The sequence below is a fragment of the Meles meles genome, chromosome 10, assembly GCF_922984935.1.
Source record: "Meles meles chromosome 10, mMelMel3.1 paternal haplotype, whole genome shotgun sequence".
Classification (NCBI taxonomy): domain Eukaryota; kingdom Metazoa; phylum Chordata; class Mammalia; order Carnivora; family Mustelidae; genus Meles; species Meles meles.
The window spans coordinates 47,534,408-47,549,073 of record NC_060075.1 but is presented as its reverse complement, the minus strand read 5'-3'; the positions used below and the strand labels follow the sequence as shown (position 1 = coordinate 47,549,073).

The following is a 14,666-nucleotide window of genomic DNA, read 5'->3' as shown; positions in this document are numbered from 1 at the left end:
CTAAGCAAAAGACCAACAAGGAAATAAAGGGCTTAAAGGACACACTGGACCAGATGGACATCACAAATACATTCAGAACATTCCATCCCAAAGCAACAGAATACATATTCTTCCCTAGTGCACATGGAACATTCTCCAGAATAGATCACATTCTGGGTCAGAAATCAGATCTCGACTGGTACCAAAAGATGGGGATCATTCCCTGTGTATTTTGAGACCATAACGCTTTGAAAGTAGAACTCAACCACAAGTGGAAAGTTGGAAAGAACTCAAATACATGGAAGCTAAGGAGCATCCTATTAAAGAATGAATAGGTCAACCAGGAAATTAAAGAATTTTAAAAATTCATGGAAACAAATGAAAAGACACAAATGTTCAAAATCTTTGGGATACAGCAAAGGCACTCTTGAGAGGAAAGTATATAGCAATATAAGCCTTTCTCAAGAAACAAGAAAGGTCTCAAATACACAACCAAATCCTACCTCTGAAGGAACTGGAGAAAGAACAGTAAAGAAAGCTTAAACCCAGCGGGGGAAGAGAAATAATAAAGATCAGAGCAGAAATCAATGAAATAGAAACCAAAAGAATAGTAGAAGAGATCAATGAAACTAGGAGCTGGTTCTTTGAAAGAATGAATAAGATTGATAAACCCTTGGCCAGACTTATCAAAAAGAAAAGAGAAAGGAGATAAAATCATGAATGAAATTAATCAATTAATTAATTAATCATGAATGAAAGAGGAAAAATCACAACCAACACCAAATTAATTAAATCGTGAATGAAACAGGAGAAATCACAACCAACACCAAAAAAATACAAACACTTACAAGAACATATTATGAGCAACTATATATGACAGCACATTTGACAATCTGGTAGAAATGGATGCATTCCTAGATACATATAAACTACCAAAACTGAACCAGGAAGAAATAGGAAACTGAATAGACCCATAACCAGTAAGGAGATTGAGGCAGTCATCAAAAATCTCCCAACAAACAAGAGCCCAGGGCCAGAGAGCTTCCCAGGGGGATTCTATCAAACATTTAAAGAAGAATTAATATGTATTCTCCTGAAACTCTTCCAAAAAAGAGAATTGGAAGGAAAACTTCCAAATGCATTTTATGAGGCCAGCATTATCTTGATCCCAAAACCAGACAAAGACCCCACCAAAAAAGAATTACAGACCAGTACCCTTGATAAACATGGATGCAAAAATTCTCCAAAATACTAGCCAAGAGGATCCAACAGTACATTAAAAGGACTATTCACCATGACCAAGTGGGATTTATTCCTGGCCTGCAAGGTTGGTTCAACATCTGCAAATCAATGTGATGCTATACATTAATAAAAGAAAGAACAAGAACCATATGATCCTCTCAACAGATGCTGAAAAAGCATTTGAAAAAGTACAGCATCCTGGGAGTCAAGAGGGCAGGGAAGTAGGAGGAGGCGCTGTTTCAACCTGTACCTTAAAGTGAGCTGATTACCTACCAAAGAACTCCGACCACCCATGAAATCAGCCTGAGATCAGAATTATACGTCTGGATCTCTACAGAAGCAGAAGATGCCAGTGGCAGGTAAAGCAGAGTGGGAACATCGGACTGATATCAGAAGATAAACAAAAGGGGGAGGGAGCCACCAGAGGTGGCCGATTAGAAAGTAATACATCAATAGGAGAATGCCCTGCGTCTGGGGACCAGCATTAACTTGGAGTCTGGCTGAAAGCACTCAAAAAACAAAGAGCAAAGGATTGTGGGGGGAAATAGTGGGAATCTGGGCGGTTAGGGACAGGGACCTAAGTCCCCAGACCCAGGACAGCCTCCCCTGGCGCTGAGCCAGAAAGAGTGCGGCGGAGAAATCAGGTCTCCGTCCCTGAGCCGCCAGTGCACCTGAGCTGCCAGCGCGCCAGAGAATAAGTGGGGTCCGGCTCCCGTGAGGGGCTGGGAGCCTGGCTAGACGGCAATCCTGAAACGCGCGCGTCCCACACCCTCCCTTGGGAGAGGTGCTCATAGGTGCTAGCCTGGAGCTCTGGCATCCGGAAAAAAACAGACATTCCCAGCCCGGGACAGCGGGAAAATCTCGGTGTGCGATCTCTGCTCGGAACCTCTCTGGCGGTCTGGAGCTGCATAGACAGCCGCCACTGCCCTGGTATTGGGTACAATGAGGCCCTCCTTCATCCCCAGGGACCGTGACTCAGAACCGACTCTGCCAGCAGCTCTGCAGAACATTCTGAGGCTTCTCTCTGAGAGGGAGGTCGGGGTGTAATTTGCTCTCCTCTAAAACTCCAAAAGCCATCAAAAGCTGTCAAGGCGAGAGAAAACAGATGAAAGAACATAAAAACCCCCAGAGAACAAAAGCCTGAAAAAAACAGTTTCCTCAGAGCCCACCCCCTTGAGGGGAGCAGGAGGACCTAACTCAGGGAACATCATTGTCTGAAAACCCACGTGGCAGGCCCCTCCCCCAGAAAACCAACCAGGAAGGAAGGGAAAAAAAAAAAAAAAAGACTACAAGAGAACAACCACCACTACTTCATAAACACAACTTTTATTTTTAACTCTTTACCAATATTCTGGTTCTTTTTTTTTTAATACATACAGATAATTTTTTAACCTATCTACCATCACACTGAGATGTCCAGTACATCAAATTCCTTAATAACCTTCTAACCTGAACTTTTTGATACATACACCTGTGTTTTTCTTTTGCTTTTCTATTTTTTAATTCTTTTTTAATTTTAACTTAGTTTAGTCTAGTTTATTCTTTTTTCATTTTTATTTTCTACTATACATATAGAGTTAAACTTCAAGGTAATCCCCTTTCCCCAATCAATGCTACCCCTATAGGCAAACCAGTTTCTAATCCCCCTATAACTTAGGAAAGTTGAGTCCCTTAACAAAAACATCAAGATACATCCAGGAAGAATCAAAATAACCTTCCTCGCCCACACTGAGAATTTATAACCACTCTCCCAATTTTTCCTTCTGCCAGTGTTACTGTGAATTTGTTTTTGTCCTGATAATATATAAATCTTATACTTGGGGTTCTTTCCGATGAGGTTCTTCCCTTTTTTTGCTTATATATATATTTTTTTCTCTTGCCATATTCTTTTATCAGTCTTTTTGTTTGTCTGTTTTTGTTTGTATACTTCATAAATCTTACCTTGGGGCCCATTTGGACTGAGCCTTCTCTTTTATCTTCCCCTTTTTTCCTGTCTCTCTCTCTCTCTCTTTTTCTTTTCCTTTTTTCTTTTCCTTCTTTTTTTCTTTCTTCTTCTCTATTTCTTTTTCTTTTCTTTTTTCTCTCATTTGGGTGGGGAACCCTGATTGCACAGAAGCGTTCCAGGGTGCACCTTGACTGCACCACAATCGATAAGTCCAGCTGAATCTGTTCAGTCATCTCTTACCAAAATGACTAGGAGGAGGAATACACAACAGAAGAAAAATACAGAGGATGGACTTTCTGCAACAGAGCTAATGGCTATTGACATAGACAATATGTCGGAAAAGGAATTCAGGCTAACAATTACCCAGGCAATAGCTAGGTTGGAGAAAGCCATGGATAACCAAACAGAATTGATTAGGGCAGAACTGAAAGCCACCAGGAATGATGTTCACAATGTTAGGGCAGAACTGAAAGCCACCAGGGATGATGTTCAAAATGCTCTCAATGAGTTCCAATCTAATCTAAATTCTCTAAAAGCTAGGGTAACTGAGACAGAAGATAGAATTAGTGATCTGGAGGACAAACAGAGAGAAAGGATCAGAAGGAAGCCTGGAACAAACAGCTCAGAAGCCACGAAAACAGAATCAGGGAAATAAATGATGCCATGAAACATTCCAACGTCAGAATTATTGGAATCCCTGAAGGGGAGGAAAAAGAAAGAAGTCTAGAAGATATAGTGGAAGAAGTTGTCTATGAAAATTTTCCCAATCTCATAACTGGAAACAACGTTCACGTACTAGAGGCAGAGAGATTTCCTCCCAAGATTTTAGATTCTCGAAAGTCCTCACGACACCTTATAGTTAAAATGAGGAATTATGTTTCAAGACAGACCCTCTTAAAAGCAGCTAGGACAAAGAAGCTCCTTACATACAGAGGAAAGCCCATTCAAATAAGGTCAGACCTTTCCACAGAGACTTGGCAAGCCAGGAAGGGCTAGCAAAATATATTCAGAGTACTAAATGAGAAAAACATGCAGCCAAGAATACTCTATCCAGCAAGACTGACATTTAAAATGGATGGAGAGATAAAGAGTTTCCAAGATCAGCAAGGCTTAAAAGACTATGCAACCACCAAGCCGACACTGCAGGAAATATTAAGGGGGGTCCTATAAAAGAGAAAAAATCCTAAGAATATCACTGAACAGAAATATAGATACAATCTACAGAGAGAAAGACTTCAAAGGTAACACGACGTCAATAAAAACCTATCTCTCAATAATCACTCTCAATGTGAATGGCCTAAATGCGCCCATAAAACGACACAGGGTTTCAGATTGGATAAAAAGACATATGTTGCCTACATACATTTGTATGTATGTATTTTAACCTATGGATACACCCAGACTGAAATTGAAGGGCTGGAGAAGCATCTTCCATGCCAATGGGCCTCAAAAGAAGGCCGGGGTAGCGATTCTTATATCAGATAAATTAGACTTTAAACTAAAGACTGTAGTCAGAGATACAGAAGGACACTACATAATTCTTAAAGGGACTATCCATGATGATGATCTAACAATTGTAAATATCTACGCCCCCAATATGGGAGCACCCAATTACATAAGAAAACTATTAAACAAGATAAAGAGTCATATCGATATGAATACAATAATAGTAGGAGATCTTAACACACCTCTCTCAGAAATAGACAGATCATCGAAGCAGAAAATTAATAAAGAAATAAGAGCATCGAATGAAACATTGGACCAGATGGACCTCATAGACGTATACAGAACATTCCACCCTAAAACAACAGAATACTCATTCTTCTCAAGTGCACATGGAACCTTCTCCAGAATAGACCATATACTGGGTCACAAAGCAGGACACAACCGATACCAAAAGACTGACATTATTCCCTGCATATTCTCAGATCACAATGCTTTGAAACTGGAACTCAATCACAAGGAAAAGTTCAGAAGGAACTCAAACACCTGGAAGCTGAAGACCACCATGCTTAAGAATGCTTGCATCAACCAGGAAATCAAAGAAGAACTTAAACAATTCATGGAAACCAATGAGAATGAAGACACTTCGGTCCAAAACCTATGGGATACAGCAAAGGCGGTTCTAAGGGGGAAAATACATAGCCATCCAAGCCTCCCTCAAAAACACTGAAAAATCCAGAATACACCAGCTGTCTCTACACCTTAAAGAACTGGAGAATGAACAACAAATCAAACCAACTCCACACACAAGAAGGGAAATAATCAAGATTAGAGCAGAGATCAATGAGGTAGAAACCAGAGATACAGTAGAACGTATCAATGAAACTAGAAGCTGGTTTTTTGAAAGAATCAATAAGATCGATAAACCATTGGCCACACTAATCCAAAAGAAAAGAGAGAAAGAAAATTAATAAAATTATGAATGAAAAGGGAGAGATCACAACTAACACCAAGTAAATAGAAACAATCATCAGAAATTTTTTTTATTTTTTTTATTTGTTCATTTACAGCATAACAGTGTTCATTGTTTTGGCATCACACCCAGTGCTCCATGCAGTATGTGCCCTCCCTATTACCCACCACCTGGTTCCTCAACCTCCCACCCCCCCGCCCCTTCAAAACCCTCTGGTTGTTTTTCAGAGTCCATATTCTCTCATGGTGCATCTCCCCTTCCAGTTTCCCTCAACTCCCTCTCCTCTCCATCTCCCCATGTCCTCCATGTTATTTGTTATGCTCCACAAATAAGTGAGACCATATGATACTTGACTCTCTCTGCTTGACTTATTTCGCTCAGCATAATCTCTTCCAGTCCCGTCCATGTTGCTACAAAAGTTGGGTATTCATCCTTCCTGATCGAGGCATAATACTCCATTGTGTATATGGACCACATCTTCCTTATCCATTCATCCGTTGAAGGGCATCTTGGTTCTTACACAGTTTGGCGACCATGGCCATTGCTGCAATAAACACTGGGCCCTTCTTTTCACTACATATGTATCTTTGGGGTAAATACCCAGCAGTGCAATTGCAGGGTCATAGGGAAGCTCTATTCTTAATTTCTTGAGGAATCTCCACACTGTTCTCCAAAGTGGCTGCACCAACTTGCATTCCCACCAACAGTGTAAGAGGGTTCCCCTTTCTCCACATCCTCTCCAACACACGTTGTTTCTTGTCTTGCTAATTTTGGCCATTCTAACTGGTGTCAGGTGGTATCTCAATGTGGTTTTAATTTGAATCTCCCTGATGGCTAGTGATGATGAACATTTTTTCATGTGTCTGATAGCCATTTGTATGTCCTCATTGGAGAAGTGTCTGTTCATATCTTCTGCCCATTTTTTGATATGATTATCTGTTTTGTGTGTGTTGAGTTTGAGGAGTTCTTCATAGATCCTGGATATCAACCTTTTGTCTGTACTGTCATTTGCAAATATCTTCTCCCATTCTGTGGGTTGCCTTTTTGTTTTGTTGACTGTTTCCTTTGCTGTGCAGAAGCTTTTGATCTTGATGAAGTCCCAAAAGTTCATTTTCGCTTTTGTTTCTTTGGCCTTTGGAGACATATCTTGAAAGAAGTTGCTGTGGCTGATATCGAAGAGGTTACTGCCTATGTTCTCCTCTAGGATTCTGATAGATTCCTGTCTCACATTGAGGTCTTTTATCCATTTCGAGTTTATCTTTGTGTACGGTGTAAGAGAATGGTCGAGTTTCATTCTTCTACATATAGCTGTCCAGTTTTCCCAGCACCATTTATTGAAGAGACTGTCTTTTTTCCATTGAATATTTTTTCCTGTTTTGTCTAAGATTATTTCACCATAGAGTTACACAGCAAATATCATCCTCAATGGGAAAAAGCTTGCAGCCTTCCTGTTGAGATCAGGAACACGACAAGGATGCCCACTCTCACCACTCTTGTTCAACATAGTATTAGAAGGTCTAGCAACGGCAATCAGACAACAAAGAGGAATAAAAGGTATCCAAATTGGCAAGGAAGAAGTCAAACTCTCTCTCTTCACAGATGACATGATTCTTTATATGGAAAACCCCAAAGACTCCACCCCCAAACTACTAGAACTCATACAGCAATTCAGTAACGTGGCAGGATACAAAGTCAATGTACAGAAATCAGTGGCTTTCTTATACAATAACAATGAAAATACAGAAAGGGAAATTAGAGAATCGATTCCATTTACTATAGCACCAAGAACCATAAGATACCTGGGAATAAACCTAACCAAAGAGGTAAAGGACCTGTACTCGAGGAACTACAGAACACTCATGAAAGAAATTGAAGAAGACACAAAAAGACAGAAGACTGTTCCATGCTCTTGGATTGGAAGAATAAACATTGTTAAAATGTCTATACTGCCTAGAGCAATCTATACTTTTAATGCCATTCCGATCAAAATTCCACCGGTATTTTTCAAAGAGCTGGAGCAAATAATCCTAAAATTTGTATGGAATCAGAAGAGACCCCGAATTGCTAAGGAAATGTTGAAACAAAAACAAAACTGGCGGCATCACGTTACTCGATTTCAAGCTTTACTACAAAGCTGTGATCACCAAGACAGCGTGGTACTGGCATAAAAAAAGACACATAGACCAGTGGAACAGAGTGGAGAGCCCAGATATGGACCCTCAACAATCATCAGAAATTATTACCAACAGTTATATGCCAATAAGTTAAGCAACCTAGATGAAATGGATGCATTCCTGGAAAACTATAAACTCCCAAAATTGAACCAGGAAGAAATTGACAACCTGAATAGACCAATATCTAGTAATGAGATTGAAGCAGTGATCAAAAACCTCCCCAAAAACAAGAGCCCAGGACCTGACGGATTCCCTGGGGGAATTCTACCAAACTTTCAAAGAAGAAATAACACCAATTCTCCTGAAGCTGTTCCAAAAAATTGAAGCAGAAGGAAAACTTCCAGACTCTTTTTATGAAACCAGCATTACCCTGATCCCCAAACCAGGCAAAGACCCTACCAAAAAGGAGAATTTCAGACCAATATCACTGATGAATATGGATGCAAAGATTCTCAACAAGATCCGAGCAAACAGGATCCAGCAGCACATTAAAAAGATTATCCACCATGACCAGGTGGGATTCATCCCTGGGTTGCAAGGTTGGTTCAACATTCGCAAATCAATCAATGTGATAGAACAAATCAGTAAGAGAAGAGAGAAGAACCACATGATCCTCTCAATTGATGCAGAAAAAGCATTTGACAAAATCCAGCATCCGTTCCTAATTAAAACGCTTCAAAGTATAGGGATAGAGGGAACATTCCTGAACTTCATAAAATCTATCTATGAAAGACCCACAGCAAATATCATCCTCAATGGGAAAAAGCTTGCAGCCTTCCCGTTGAGATCAGGAACACGACAAGGATGCCCACTCTCACCACTCTTGTTCAACATAGTATTAGAAGTCCTAGCAACAGCAATCAGACAACAAAGAGAAATAAAAGATATCCAAATTGGCAAGGAAGAAGTCAAACTCTCTCTCTTCACAGATGACATGATTCTTTATATGGAAAACCCCAAAGACTCCACCCCCAAACTACTAGAACTCATACAGCAATTCAGTAACGTGGCAGGATACAAAGTCAATGTACAGAAATCAGTGGCTTTCTTATACAATAACAATGAAAATACAGAAAGGGAAATTAGAGAATCGATTCCATTTACTATAGCATCAAGAACCATAAGATACCTGGGAATAAACCTAACCAAAGAGGTAAAGGACCTGTACTCGAGGAACTACAGAACACTCATGAAAGAAACTGAAGAAGACACAAAAAGATGGAAGACCGTTCCATGCTCTTGGTTTGGAAGAATAAACATCGTTAAATTGTCTATACTGCCTAGAGCAATCTATACTTTTAATGCCATTCCAATCAAAATTCCACCGGTATTTTTCAAAGAGCTGGAGCAAATAATCCTAAAATTTGTATGGAATCAGAAGAGACCCCGAATTGCTAAGGAAATGTTGAAACAAAAACAAAACTGGTGGCATCACGTTACTCGATTTCAAGCTTTACTACAAAGCTGTGATCACCAAGACAGCATGGTACTGGCATAAAAACAGACACATAGACCAGTGGAACAGAGTGGAGAGCCCAGATATGAACCCTCAACTTATTATTTTGTCAAATAATCTTCGACAAAACAGGAAAAAATATACAATGGAAAAAAGACAGTCTCTTCAATAAATGGTGCTGGGAAAACTGGACAGCTATATGTAGAAGAATGAAGCTCGACCATTCTCTTACACCATACAGAAAGATAAACTCGAAGTGGATAAAAGACCTCAACGTGAGACAGGAATCCATCAGAATCCTAGAGGAGAACATAGGTAGTAACCTCTTCGATATCAGCCACAGCAACTTCTTTCAAGATATGTCTCCAAAGGCCAAGGAAACAAAAGCGAAAATGAACTTTTGGGACTTCGTCAAGATCAAAAGCTTCTGCACAGCAAAGGAAACAGTCAACAAAACAAAAAGGCAACCCACAGAATGGGAGAAGATATTTGCAAATGACAGTACAGACAAAAGGTTGATATCCAGGATCTATGAAGAACTCCTCAAACTCAACACACACAAAACAGATAATCATATCAAAAATGGGCAGAAGATATGAACAGACACTTCTCCAATGAAGACATACAAATGGCTATCAGACACATGAAAAAATGTTCATCATCACTAGCCATCAGGGAGATTCAAATTAAAACCACATTGAGATACCACCTGACACCAGTTAGAATGGCCAAAATTAGCAAGACAGGAAACAACGTGTGTTGGAGAGGATGTGGAGAAAGGGGAACCCTCTTACACTGTTGGTGGGAATGCAAGTTGGTGCAGCCACTTTGGAGAACAGTGTGGAGATTCCTCAAGAAATTAAGAATAGAGCTTCCCTATGACCCTGCAATTGCACTGCTGGGTATTTACCCCAAAGATACATATGTAGTGAAAAGAAGGGCCCAGTGTTTATTGCAGCAATGGCCATGGTCGCCAAACTGTGTAAGAACCAAGATGCCCTTCAACGGATGAATGGATAAGGAAGATGTGGTCCATATACACAATGGAGTATTATGCCTCGATCAGAAAGGATGAATACCCAACTTTTGTAGCAACATGGACGGGACTGGAAGAGATTATGCTGAGCGAAATAAGTCAAGCAGAGAGAGTCAAGTATCATATGGTCTCACTTATTTGTGGAGCATAACAAATAACATGGAGGACATGGGGAGATGGAGAGGAGAGGGAGTTGAGGGAAACTGGAAGGGGAGATGACCCATGAGAGACTATGGACTCTGAAAAACAACCAGTGGGTTTTGAAGGGGCGGAGTGGGTGGGAGGTTGAGGAACCAGGTGGTGGGTAATAGGGAGGGCACATACTGCATGGAGCACTGGGTGTGGTGCAAAAACAATGAACACTGTTACGCTGAAAATAAACAAACAAAAAGTACAGCATCCTTTCTTAATCAAAACTCTTCACAGTACAGATAGAGAGTACATTCCTCAATATCATCAAAGCCATCTATGAAAAACCCACAGCAAATATCATTCTCAATGGAAAAAACTGAGAGCTTTTCCCCTAAGGTCAGGAACATGGCAGGACTGTCCACTATCACCACTGCTATTCAATATAGTACTAGAAGTCATAGCCTCAAAAGTCAGACAACAAAAAGAAATAAAATGCATCCAAATCAGCAAAGAAGAAGTCAAACTCTCACTCTTTGCAGATGATATGATACCTTATGTGGAAACCCCAAAAGATTCCACTCCAAAACTGCTACAACTCATACAGGAATTCAGTAAAGTGTCAGGATAGAAAATCACTGTGCAGAAATCAAATGCATTTTTATACATCAACAGGAAGACAGAAGAGAGAGTTTAAGTAGTCGATCCCATTTACAATTGCATCCAAAACCATAAGATACTGAAGAATAAACCTAACCGAAGAGGCAAAGAATCTGTACTCAGAAAACTAAAGAGTATTCATGAAAGAAATTGAGGAAGACACAAAGAAATGGAAAAACATTCCATGATCATTGATTAGAAGAACAAATATTGTAAAAATGTCTATGCTACCTAGACCAATCTACAGGTTTAAGGCAATCTCTCTCAAAATACCATCAACTTTTTCAAAGAAATGGAACAAATAGTCCTAAAATTTATATGGAATCAGAAAAGACCCCGAATAGCCAGAGAAATGTTGAAAAAGAAAACCAAAGCTGGTGGCTTCAGAATTCCAGACTTCAAGCTCTACTACAAAGCTATAATCATAAAGACAGTATGGTACTGGCACAAAAACAGACACATAGATCAATGGAACACAATAGAGAGCCTAGAAATAGATGCTCAACTCTATAGTCAACTAATCTTTGACAAAGCAGGAAAGGATGTCCAGTGGAAAAAAGACAGTCTCTTCAATAAATGGTGTTGGGAAATTTGGACAGTCACATGCAGAAGAATGAAACTGGACCATTTCCTTATACCACACACAAAAATAGACTCTACATGGATGAAAGACCTCAATGTGAGACAGGAATCCAGCAAAATCCTGGAGGAGAACACAGGCAGCAACCTCTTTGACCTCAGCCACAGCAATTTCTTCCTAGAAACATCGTCAAAGGCAAGGGAAGCAAGGGCAAAAATGAATTATTGGGACTTCAAGATCAAAAGCTTTTGCACAGCAAAGGAAACACTGAACAAAACCAAAAGACAACTGACAGAATGGGAGAAGATACTGCAAATGACATATCAGATAAAGGGCTAGTATCCAAAATCTGTAAAGAACTTATCAAACTCAACACCCAAAGAACAAATAATCTAATCAAGAAATGGGCAGAGGACATGAACAGACATTTCTGCAAAGACGACATCCAAATGGCCAACAGACATATGAACCTCACTTGGCATCACGGAAATACAAATCAAAACCACAATGAGATACCACCTCACACCAGTCAGAATGGCTAAAATTAATCAGTCAGGAAACGACAGATGTTGGCAAGGATGTGGAGAAAGGGGAACCCTCCTACCCTCCCACACAGCTGGTGGGAATGCAAGCTGATGCAGCCACTCTGGAAAACAGCATGGAGGTTCCTCAAAAAGTTGAAAATAGGGGTGCCTGGGTGGCTCAGTGGGTTAAAGCCTCTGCCTTCAGCTCAGGTCATGATCCCAGTGTCCTGGGATCGAGCCCCGCATCGGGCTCTCTGCTCAGCAGGGAGCCTGCTTCCTTTCCTCTCTGCCTGCCTCTCTGCCTGCTTGTGATCGCTGCCAAATAAATAAATAAAATCTTTAAAAAAAAAAAGTTGAAAATAGAGCTACCCTACAACCCAGCAATCGCACTACTAGGTATTTATCCTAAAGAAACAAATGTAGTGATCCGAAGGGGCGTGTGCACCCAAATGTTTATAGCAGCAATGTCCACAATAACCAAATTATGGAAAGAACCTAGATGCCCATCAACAGATGAATGGATAAAGAAGATGTGATATATACATATACAATAGAATACTATGATGCCATCAAAAAAAATCCTGAAATCTTGCCATTTGCAATGATGTGGATGGAACTAGAGGGTATTATGCTAAGTGAAATAAGTCAATCAGAGAAAGACAAATATCATATGATCTCACTGATATGAGGAATTTGAGAAACAAGACAGAGGATCATAGGGTAAGGGAGGGGAAAATGAAACAAGATGAAACCAGCAAAGGAGACAAACCATAAGAGACTCTTAATCTCAGGAAACAAACTGAGGGTTGCTATAGGGGTGGAGGGTGCAAGGGATGGGGTGGCTGGGTGGTGGACATTGGGGAGTGTATCTGCTATGGTGAGAAAAAAATTAATTATAAAAAGACAATAAGCATATGAAAGAAATGAAAAATAAATAAAAACATTTAAAAGGTATGTAAGGGTATCTCATTGCATTTTTTATTTGGGTTTCCCTAATGCCTAGCAATGTTGAGCCTTTTTAGTGTGCTTAATTACTCTCCATATATCTTCTTTGGTGAAGTGTCTGTTCAAATCATTTGCCTATCTTTTTAGGGTTTGCTTTCTTATTATTGAATTTTGAAAGCAATTTATATATTGTGGCTATGATTTCTTTGTCAGATATAGGATTTACAGATATTTTCTCCCAATCTGTAGCTTGTCTTAACAGTGTCTTTCACAGAGCAGAAGTGTAGTAAGTTTTAAAATCAGGCAGCATGAGCCTTCCAATCTTGTTTTTCTTTTACAAAATCATTTTGTTTATTCTAGTTTCTTTGAATTTACATATAAAGCTTTACATGTAAAACTCTTCATATAAATAGTTATATGGTCAACAACTAACGAGTCCTGCTGGGATTTTTTATTGTGGTTGTGATAAATCCATGTATCAATTTGGGGAGAATTAACCTTTTAATATTTTGTCTTCCCATAAACAAACACAAAATATCTCTTCTTTATTCCTCTCTGATTTCTTTCATCAGTGTTTTATAGTCTTTAATGTGCAGATTATACAAATATTTTATTATATTTCTACCTATTTCATTTTTGGTAGCCATTATAAGTGATATGTTTTTTAAAATTTTTGACTTCCAATTGTTTGTTGCTAGAATATTAAAATATAATTGATTTTAAAATATTGACCTTGTAGCCTATGCCTTTTTTCAACTCATTTATTAGTTCTAGGAGTTCTTTATTTCTTTTAATATACATCCCTTAAGTTTTCTATGTAGAAAACCATGTTGCCTGCAAGCAGTCATAGTTTTCTTACTTCTTTTCCAGTATACGTTGGTTTTATTTCTTTTCCTTGCATTATTGCACTGATATATTGCACTGACTAGGACTTCTACTATGCTGCTAAGTAGGACTGGTGAGAATCTTGTGTCAGTCTTGAACTAGTTCTGATCTTACAACAAAGCTGTTCAGTTTTCATTATGCATAATTTATAATGTATAATTTATAATGTATAATTATGCATAATTTAGCTTTAAATTCTTAGTAGATAACTTTTTATCCATCATAATTGAAGAACTTAAGAATTGACTTAAAATATGCTATTTTATATTTATACATATATTTACCATTTTCAATGCTTTTTATTATTTTTTTGTAGGCCTGGGTTTTCATCTGGTAGTATTCCCTTCAGCTCTAACAAAAATTGTAAGTGGATATCTAGAAAAAGGGAAAAGAGAGAAAGGAACAACTTTTATTTATTTGACAATATCCCCATTTCACCATTTAAGCTGCCCAAAAAGGCAGCTGGGGGTAGATTCTAATCTGAATGACCTAGCTGTATAGGAGGGCAAACATCTGATTACTAGACACCTGCTCTTCTTTTCCTCCTAGGAATTACCCTCCTCCCCTTTGAAGCCCCAGGCCCCTAACCCATTCCTTAGCTCAGTGTGATGTACAAGTCTCAATTGCCTGGCTTGTTCTTGAGTCCCATGTCTTTGAGCTCTCATATATATGTAATTAAATTTGTTTTTCTCCTG

The 14,666-nt window shown here is 39.2% G+C and overlaps 1 long non-coding RNA gene across 2 annotated transcripts in view; it reads right to left on the bottom strand.

Annotated features, from left to right (window-relative positions):
* LOC123951831 overlaps positions 1–14,666 on the bottom strand; it is a 113,093-nt gene that overhangs the window by 7,774 nt on the left and 90,653 nt on the right. The window contains exon 1 of one of the 2 annotated variants that reach the window (XR_006820519.1): positions 14,256–14,463. The exons of the other annotated variant lie outside the window; for it this stretch is intronic. This is a non-coding gene — a long non-coding RNA (uncharacterized LOC123951831). Of the gene's footprint in view, positions 1–14,255; positions 14,464–14,666 lie in introns of those variants that run through there. 2 annotated transcript variants of the gene reach the window in all.